This window comes from Azolla caroliniana, unplaced genomic scaffold (genome assembly GCF_043228905.1).
Source record: "Azolla caroliniana isolate FFs.n. ecotype wild unplaced genomic scaffold, voAzoCaro1.0.p SCAF_1, whole genome shotgun sequence".
NCBI classification, from domain to species: domain Eukaryota; kingdom Viridiplantae; phylum Streptophyta; class Polypodiopsida; order Salviniales; family Salviniaceae; genus Azolla; species Azolla caroliniana.
In genome coordinates, this window is record NW_028230436.1 from 1,455,197 (window position 1) to 1,465,680 (window position 10,484).

The window sequence follows — 10,484 nt, forward strand, 5'->3', positions numbered from 1 at the left end:
TTCATTCCCTGTTTTTTCTGTGTTTTATTCTAGGCTCGGTTGTGGCTGAGCATTGTTCAAAGGGAGCGTGTAGTTCCTGTCATCATCTAGACACGTACTAGGAGTAGGAGCCTTGGCATATCATTGAAATTACCCTAAAATGAGAACCATGCAAGTGATTGTCGCAGCAGAAGTGATGCTTGGTAAGTGCTCATGGTTGACAAGACCATATTTGGGGTGGGTTGTGGTTGTGTGGGAGCTATAGTTACACATGTAGCATAACCCATGAAGACATTGATATTGATACGAGTACCAAACTTAGGGTAATACTAAGAAAAAGGGAGATAGGACAAATTGCTCTTAGACTTTTAGGCCAAATGGCCTTCAGTGTGAAAAGGGACAAGCCCTTCGTAAAAATCTACAAAAGTCATCTCTCCAGTCATGGTTGTTCTTCCATCAACATCCCTCTACATCAGACCCATGTGACCTTATTCGGCGACTCTCTCCTTTCTCTGAGCTTCACGGCCTTCACAACAGAGGAAGGAAAGCAACTATTGGGCTGCAAATTCGTTTTGTCGCGTTGCAACATCTCTTCCAACAGGTTTGATTTCTATCCAGATTAACTCTCTTATCCATCACAACTCATGTAAGAAGTAGAAGTAGAAGAAATTAGTAGTGGTGATGGTTGGGGAAAAGGAAGGAGAAGGAATTGGAAGGGAAAAGAGAACGATTAATTAGGAAATAGGGAATCTTACAAACTCATGAAAAGAAGAGAGTTTATGTAAGATTCCCGTCTTCGTCAACGCCCACGGAGCGATCCAGTGAATCAGCTCATGCTTCTCCTACGATTGACGGTACTATCGATGTCCAATTGGCACCAAAAGATGAGCTCATTGTCCTCAATGAAGTTAAACGATTGGAGCAGTGCTCGGTTGTTGCCCAAGTCTTGGGAAAACGACTAAGTAGAGGGGATATTCGTCATCTTCTCCTGGCAGCGTTAAAGGAGAAACTAGATAAGATTATTGATATACAATTGATGGGCCGAGGTTGCTATCAATTGGAGTTTGAATATCATTCTTCTGTTCGCAATCTCCTTTCCATTCACTCTGTAGACATCTCAAGTGCATGGGTTCTTTTTTTCCCATGGACCCATGGTTTTGATACGGCAGTCCTACAGGTGGAGGCAATGGGATACTTTACGTGTACTGCTATTTTTCTAGGCCTAGATAAGGAGTGGAGGGAGGTTCTTCACAAAATCGGGGCAGCAATCGATAGAGTTCTACATATTAACTCATCTACATTTAGGGACATTTTAGAAAAAGGAGGAGCTCCGTCTGTCAAGTTACTTTGCAAAAAAGATGTAGTGTTACCTAATTGGATTCGTCTTCCAAAACTGCAAGGTAATATGTTTCAAAAAATTCAGAAAGTGCTTTACTTCAGTTTGCCCAACCAGTGTTTTTCTTGTAAAAAAAATTGGACATTTGGCAAAAGATTGTTTGACTGCCCACGGGAAGCCTATTGCAACTATGAATAAGCAAAATAATAGTGTTGTCACTACATTGTTGCCTCATGAAACTCAATAAGTAAAGGGTTTTGATACATTGTTAGATAAAAGTGGGTAATGGAAAAAGTGTTGATATGATTTGCTCCAATTTCCTTCAATCTGCACTATCGGAATGTAGTATGGACACTTTGAGGCAAGATTTAGGAATGTCGGTTTCTGCTCCATCTATGGAGATCATTCCAGCCATTCCTCCTCCCTTAGTATTGCCAGAATGTAGTATGGACGCTTTGCAAAAAGATGTAGTTATGCCGGTTTCCATTTCCTCTTTGGAAATTGTTCCAATCATTGACCCAATGCCAGAACAAGTTTCGACGAAAGTTAAAGTGTCAGTTTAGAAAATGATAACATCGTTTCAACATAATGATCCAAAGGTATCTAAATGCTTGATCATATTCAGCTGTTTTGCAGACAGGGGTCAGGCAATCACCGTATGTTTTTACATCTGCAAAGGATACTATAGAAGCACTTGGGAATAACAAAAATAGGGTATATAAAGACCATCGTGTTTTATTCAAGGATTCTCATGTGGAAAAAAGAATAACAAGAGCAGTAACTTCGACTCAAAAGGAGAGACAAGTGGTTTTGATTGATAAGAGGTCTTCTCCATCTCAATCTTGATATGGATTATTTTAATATTTTATCTTGGAACCTTCAAGGGTTAGGTGTGAGTCGTAATATAGTAAAATGTTACTTGAATCAAGAATTATCTTTGCCTTCTATAGGTTGACTTGATATGCTATGTTTTCAAGAACACCATCTTAATTCACGTAGGATAACATCAAATAAAAATTTAATACGTGGTAATTGGATTTATGAATGGGTTCCAGCTTTTGGACCCTCTAGTACTCAAGGTGGCCTTTGTATCGCACTTAGAATGGAATGGCAGTCTCATCTACAAGCTAAAGGAGTCTTGTTTGGTGGTAAAGTTCAATATATGCTTATTCTTATTTCTGGAAAATTGATTGGTTTTTCGAATGTATATGCTCTGAATTCTGCTACTGGAAGAATTTGATTGTGGAATAAGTTATTGCAAGATCTTCCTCTGGCACAAGATTTTTGTATGTGTGGTGATCGGAACATGATCAAAAGCCCTATTGATAGATTAGGTGGATCTTCTGCTACTATCTCGGGTTTGGAATTGCGTGAGTGAGAAATTTTAATTTTCAAATATGAAGTTACTAATTTGTGGCATATTCCTACCTTCTCTCGCATGCCTGATTCCTTGTTATATTCACGTTCCAATCAAAGAAGTGCCGCTCTCAATTTGTCGAGAATAGATAGGTTTTATGCAGATTCTTTCTCTTTGGGATTGTGGAAGATATGTGGGTATTATATCGGGCACTTCGTTCTCTGATCATGCTCCGATTATGCTCAAATTCTGTATGGACAACCATACTTCTATTTCTCGATTGTATGTGCCAAGGTTTATTGTTGACGATATGAATTTGCAGAATACAGTTTTGTCACTTTGGAGAATAGCTGTAGGGGATTCTAATTGTCAAAAATTACAGAATGCTCTTCTCACAATTTCCAACTTCTTTATACAACAAGTTAAGATAAAACGAAGTAGTTACACTAGAAATTTTCTGAATGTTAAGAGAGGTTTGGCTTCTCTTCAAATTTTGCAAGAAAAACAACCTCATTTTCAATATATTCATTGTGAATTACAGAATGCTTTGATGCTTTTTTCTTCTTTGCAGCAAAAACGTGCTCAATTCTTTCTTCAAGCATCTGCAACAAGATGGTGTGTGCAAAAGGTGACACCATGTCAAAAAAATAAAATCCAACATGTTATGCCTAAAAGAAATAAATTTCAGATTGTACAGTTGAAAAGATTTGATGGCACAATTACAATGGATAGAGATGAAATGAGGCATATTGTAACCACTTATTATGAGTCGTTGTTATCAGCAGATACTCCAAGTGTTGAAACTCTAAAGATGCGCCAAAAAGTATGGGTTGTTACTACAGTTAAGGTAACATCTCGAATATCGCTTTAGCTTCTTCGTCCATTTTCCTCCTTCGAAATATTACAACCTATTAAAGGTGTTGGGCCAGATGTATCTCCGAGAGTAGATGGAATGGGAAGAGATTTTTTCATTACATATTGGGATTTGATTGTTGATGATCTATTGGCACCATTTCAAGAAATGTTCAATACAAGTATTATGCCACAAAAGTGGAAAGAGGGATTAATATGCCTCATTCCAAAAGGTGATGTTGTTACGGATGAGGTGAAGGGTTGGCGGCCCATTACTTCATTGAATACAATTTACAAAATTTATGCTAAGTTATTGTCTTTGAGATTACAACCTTTTCTTCCACAGATTGTGCATGATTCACAGACGGGATTTATGCAAGAACGTAGTATTTTTTACAATGTTTTTCTATTTTGGGAATTAACAAGGATGGCAATGAAGAATAAAGAAGACCTTGCAGTACTTTTATTAGATTTTGAGAAGGCATATGACAGAGTTGATTGGGACTTCATGGAAGGTTCGTTTTTTAGATTAGGTTTTCCTACTCAATGGATAGGGTTGTAGCTTCCTTGTATTGTGAGGCCTTTAGTTCAGTCTTGGTCGTCGGTGGGCAAACTAGAAAATTTTCTATTTCGCGTTCTGTACGTCAAGGTCGTCCATTGGCCCCATTCCTATTTTTGCTAGTAATGGAAACATTCTCAATGTATTTAAATTCTTCTCAAGTTTCTCTGAAGGGTTTGCCTTTGCCTGCCATGCAACAACAACTGTTGGATGCAGAATTTGCAGATGATACCACAATTTATGTTCAAGTTAATGATGAAAATTTAAGTAAATTGCAAGAAGCAGTGGAGGAATTCTATTTGGCCTCTAGAGCAAAGATAAATTGGCATAAGTCTCTTGGTTTTTGAGTATCACAAAATTCATTGCCTACTTTGATTCCTTCGCAGGAATTCAAGTGGGACTTCATGTTACTACAGATATGTTAGTTGCTCCTCTACTTGTAAAATTAAGGAGAAAATTGTTGCTTTGGGATCCGGTTAACCTATCACTTGCAGGTCGTGTACTTGTAGCTAACCAAGTTCTTTTAGCTACTATTTGGTATATTGCTTCAACTACATTGTTTGCTAGATTATGTATTTTACAGGTGCAACACCTCATTCGTAATTACATTTGGGGAGGAAAAATAGGTCAAGGTAAAAAAAGGTCGAAAGTAGCTTGGGCAGTATTGATTGCTTCGCGACAAAATGGTGGGTTGGGGCTGGTGGATCCAGAAGCACAATGTAAGGCTTTGCTTTCTAAATTTGTGTAGAGCTATATTGCCAATGCAAGGTGTTTGGAGTCGGTTGATGATGCATAGGTTGTCTACTATGTGCTCGACAATAGGAGGAAAGTGGCAACCATCATTAAGATGGGGCTTTATTCAAAATTTTCATTTGTTTAAAACAACCTTATCAGAAGATAGGTTTTTTAATGGAATTCTCACAAGTTGGTCAGTTGTTAAAAGTTTCTAGTTTGGAAGGTGCCTTCGACAACAGATGATTTGTTGAGACCAGCATTGACCTGGAACTTTCTCTTTTCAGATTCAAGGGGTTTTCTGCTTGGTAGCCGTCCTCGATTGAACTGGGCTCTTGTGGATGCATCAATAGCATGTAATGTTCTATCATGGGGATGTTATGTTATGAATCAACCGTTACAATCTTTGTCGAGGCTTTCAGTTCGAGGAAGTGCTATTATGTGCAATGATATGCAAGTGGCATTAGGACAATTTATGGCTTCATGGTCCCCCTCTAGCAATCAGATTTGGTTTGGTTATTTCTCTCCTTTAAAAGTTATTTTAGCTAAAGTAATTAACACTACGGGTGATGTAATATACTTTAATGTGGATGATGATGGTAGGCTATGGCGTGTATTTTCTGAATCAAATGTGTGGATGTCCGCCAATGTTTCAACGATTTGAGTAGTTGCAAGATTTGGAAAAAAAAAGTTCTTGGATCCACCCTTTCAAGAATGCTTACGATGTTGTTCATTGTGGGTTTTTCAAAACAAGCCGCTTTATAATTTGGATTGGGATCCAGGTGATTATCAATGGAAAAAAACAAATGATAGTGGAAATGGTAAACATTTGGAGTTTTTCCAGTATTTAGTTAAGCTAGGTAGAAATTGATTATAGCAATCAAAGTATAAATGCACTCCTGCCATGAAGCATTGGACTGCAAATAATGTGAATGCATTGCAACTTACAAAATTTTGGAAATGCTTGTGGAGTACGCAGTTGCCGAAAAAAGTGATTTGTTTTCGTTGGTTGTTGATGCATTATGCTCTTCCTATTGGTGATTGGTTGAGGCAAAATCAGCAATATGCTTGTGGAATACATTGTGGTGCATCTACGGAATCTATCTTGCATTTGTTTTGGTTATGACCCAAAATCAAGCAATTCTGGAGTAAGTTGTTTTTATTACTATTGGTGATTGGTTGAGGCAAAATCAGCAATATGCTTGTGGAATACATTGTGGTGCATCTACGGAATCTATCTTGCATTTGTTTTGGTTATGACCCAAAATCAAGCAATTCTAGAGTAAGTTGTTTTTATTACTGAGACACCATTATTCTCGTTCTATTTTCTCGTGGGGTGCAATATTATGGGGTGTCCTACATGGAGATGTTATGAAGTATGAAAGTATGCATGCTTCTCATGTCTTTCACTTTTCCAATAGGTACATCTATCTCACTTCATTTCCATCATTTATTCCACGGTTTAGAACTGAAATTTTGGTTATTTGGTATACTATTACATCATTAGCTCTTTGGACAATATGGAAAATGAGATGTGAGGTTTTTTTTAATAATGCTCACATACATCTCAGTACTATGCTTATTGAATTCTGGTTGTTATTTGTCCATACCATACGTGGGCAATATGATGATCTGCAGGGTTCAACTGATGCTCAAAGGCAACGTCAAGTGGACTTTAAGAAACGGTGGCAAGGGCTTCACTTATTTTCATGTACAACTTCTGGTATGAAGTGGAATTATGCCATACCTTCTTTTTTATTGCATATCTTATAGATTGTGCTCCATTCGTTTCTTATATGATATCATATATTTGATCAGATGTTGGTATTAGCTTTTGTATTACAATAGAGGTGAGATGAAATGTCTCCTTCTGTTTTCTATATGTACATCTCTCAAGTAATATACTAAGGTGTATCTTTCTTGAAAAAAAAAATCTACAATAGTAATTTTCTGTGACTTTTTAACTTATTCTTCTTAGATTAACTTCATGATTACGATTGTCTTAGTGAAGCGAGAGTGAGATTTAGCGAGGTCAGGGTTCGTGAAGCTAGAGGCTCAAGGGTGATTCACAACCGCCCTCTCCCGGTTCGCCACCAATAGGGTATACGGCAATCCGGCCAACAATATCTGCATGGAATCAAAACTCTCCCAATACATAGACTTGTGCTTAGTGTACCACACCTCCAGTCAATATAGGAGCAACAAATGTTGTCAAGGTTGGGATGGTGGTCATCATGGCCAAAAGTTTGAAGTTGGTGTTGAATTCCCCTATTGTAATTGTGGCCTACTTATGATGTCCACTGCAATCCATTCTTATGTTCTTGATGTGGTCCTTGGACGAAGCATTCCACTTGTTGGTGGGCCCAACCTTAATCATCTAGATGTGTGTGTGTGAGCTTGTTATGATGATGTTGTCGAGTGGTTATCTGGAGAACATATGTGGTGCAAGTGACACCTAGAGTCAATATAGGAGTGACAAATGTTGTCAAGGTTGGGATGGTGGTCATCATGGCCAAAAGTTTGAAGTTGGTGTTGAATTCCCCTATTGTAATTGTGGCCTACTTATGTTGTCCATTGCAATCCATTCTTATGTTCTTGATGTGGTCCTTGGACCAAGCATTCCACTTGTTGGTGGGACCAACCTTACTCATCTAGATGTGTGTGTGTGCTTGTTATGATGATGTTGTCAAGTGGTTATCTGGAGAACATATGTGGTGCAAGTGACAATAAAATTTGTTGTTGGTCCTTTACCCTCTCGAGGGCAATCCAAGTATAATGCACTATTTTGGCAGTAATCTTATGCTAATGGTAGAGGTTTGCATTAAATAGGAACTTGTGGCTATTATGGTCATAGTTGGACTCAATGTGGAACCTATTATTGTTCCAAGTAGAGGTCTTGGTAATGCCAAATGGTAACAATGCTCCCGTGTTCACATTCTCTTAAGTACCTGCCATCTTAGACACACGTTATGAAGACAACACCACCAACAAGAAACAAGAGGCATCAAGCTCAACAAGACATTAGGAAAAGGGGGATAGAGTAAATACCAATATAAAGTTTTGTATCCAATGGGCACCCTAGTGTGAAAGGAATCCAACCCCTTTATAAAAAGCTATAAAAGTCACCATTTGGTGACTTTTGTAGCTCTTCTCAATTTTTGGGTTTTCTCATTTAACTGTGTGTTAAGAGCTTTTATGTCATCCACTTAATTTTTCATTTGAGTTAAGAGCAAATAAGGTTAAGAGCCAATTAAGCCAAAACCTAACCACTCACTCTTATATATGTGCTAAACTCTTTGTTCATAAGAAGTGGCATTATATTTACCTCGTTGTCTTCTTGTCTTTTCATTTATTTCAATTAAGAGAGAGAGAGAGAGAGAGAGAGAGATTGTAAACACTAATAACTAGGGTTAGTTAGGCTAACAAACACTCTTGCCCCATTTGCGACCAATAACTAGGGTTAGTTAGGGGGGATGGTGGGGGGTTACGATAGTCATAGCCATGAAGTTAGTTGTGGTTGGAAGCATCAATCAGCATTACGGCCAAGTCCACTAGATAAATATTTGCCATCACTTTGGCTAATAAGTTCTGCTCACATTATTTGAGATGCACACAATGTTTGGCACTTACAATCGATAGTCAAATGGTCGATGTCTAGGTAGACAACACCCTACAAAGCAAAAATAAATGAAACTCATAAACCATTGTGAGGGCATTGCTAGGTTAGACCTAGTTCATGTCTAAGAATCAACCTTTGAAACCATTAAAAGCCACAAACAAAAAGTTAACTATGCTAAGTATGGTGAAAAGTGGCTCCTACAGAGTTGCGATGAACTTTTGGAGTAACTATTAGAAACAGATGACGAACTATAGTAGCTTGTTGTAGGGTTCATTATAGGTTGCATAGAAAACTAAATTGGTTTCATTTGATGATAAATCCCTTACCTATTTTGTTGAACGTTTGAAAAAAGGTGGACAATGCTCATACAAGTTCACGATTAGGTCGTCAAGTGAGAGGTTGAATTTGACAACTTAAGACACGTCTATTTCCATGGGAATTAAATACTGGGAAGTTTGAATTTCCTTCAAGTCACAATGAAGATGATGAAATGTGCCTTCTTCATTGCAAATTTAGGGGTACGTCATGGTTTCTTCATTGGGATGCAATCACGAGGTTTGTGGGGCACAGGTAATTCTGGTAAACTTGGTAACCAACGGTAATAATGGTGAGGCCCATTAATTGTCTCTTTAGTATCTAGGATTGAGAGGTAAATTGATGACCTAATGGTCGACTAATGGCACACTATGTATGGACTTTAGGGGGGACATGTGAGCAGAGTAATTTTGCATTATGTATCATATTATCCATACAATACTTAGGATTTGTAAAACTTCCTAAAGTATTGCACAAGTTATTTTTAACCATCAAATATTGAATGGTGGTGTCATGAAGCATTTACTTCACGATATAAAAACAAATTCAAATATGATGGCAAGCAACATTTGTTGTTGTTGGAACTTATGACCTCACATAACAAACATTGAGTGTAAACCATTAAGATACGTTTTCCATACATGGTGAAGCAAATGAGCAACATGGTTGTCATGTTTCATAGTAGCACACACATGTGTGTCAAGTGGCGATCACACATCACATGGATTGCATGTCTCTCACATACATACATTCTTATTCAAACACCTATTTAAGGTGAAGTTAGGGAAGCATATAACCATCACGGAAAATAGTTTCTTATCAATAATCAAGAGATCAAGCTAGCTCATTCATAAGGTTTGTCATGTCTCCCGATCGAAGTCAAGGGTTTGAGCTAGATTTTGGCAAAAATAAGGTGTCATCCTTACAGAGGAATATTATAAGTTTGGTAAATAGAATCTTACATTCCCAATTTAATAAAGAATATTTTATCATATACTCTTCGCTTCTTGAATCATTATCTCCATCTCTTGTCTGCACTTATCTATCTCCCTTTTCGTTACAGACTCTCCTCATTTATAACCCTAACAATTCAACGCATTGATCACAAACTCTACCAAAAAGCATGTCTTAGTCTATCATGGCTATCATTTTACACTTTGAATGAGGGATTTACAATAACTAACAATGAAATTGGCATATAATCGATGTGATCTTCAAGTTGGTTTTAGTGTGATTCCCGATTACGTTATGTCATGTCAGAACACTGAACACATACAACAAAATAAAATGCCCATGACATGCACTTACCACTTAGCTTTTGATATCAAGCAATTTCAATATGATGTTATTAGTTTGTTTTTCTTTTTTTTAATGAAAGATGCACCTTAGTATATTACTTGAAAACTGTACATAGAGAAAACAGAAGCAGACATTTCATTTCACTTCTATTGTAAGATACAAAAGCTAGTATAAGCATCTCATCAAACAAATGATGTCATATATAAAACAAGTAGAACAATACTATCAACTATGCAACATATAAGAAGGTATGGCATAATTCCATTTCAGACCAACAATTGTATCCGAAAATAAGTGAAGTCCTTGCCATTAGTTCTTAAAGGCCACTTGTCTTTGCCACAAAACATCATCCAAACCCTGCAAATCATCATATTGACCACGTAGTGTGTGGACAAATAACATCCATAATTCAATAAGCATAGTGTTGAGATGTATG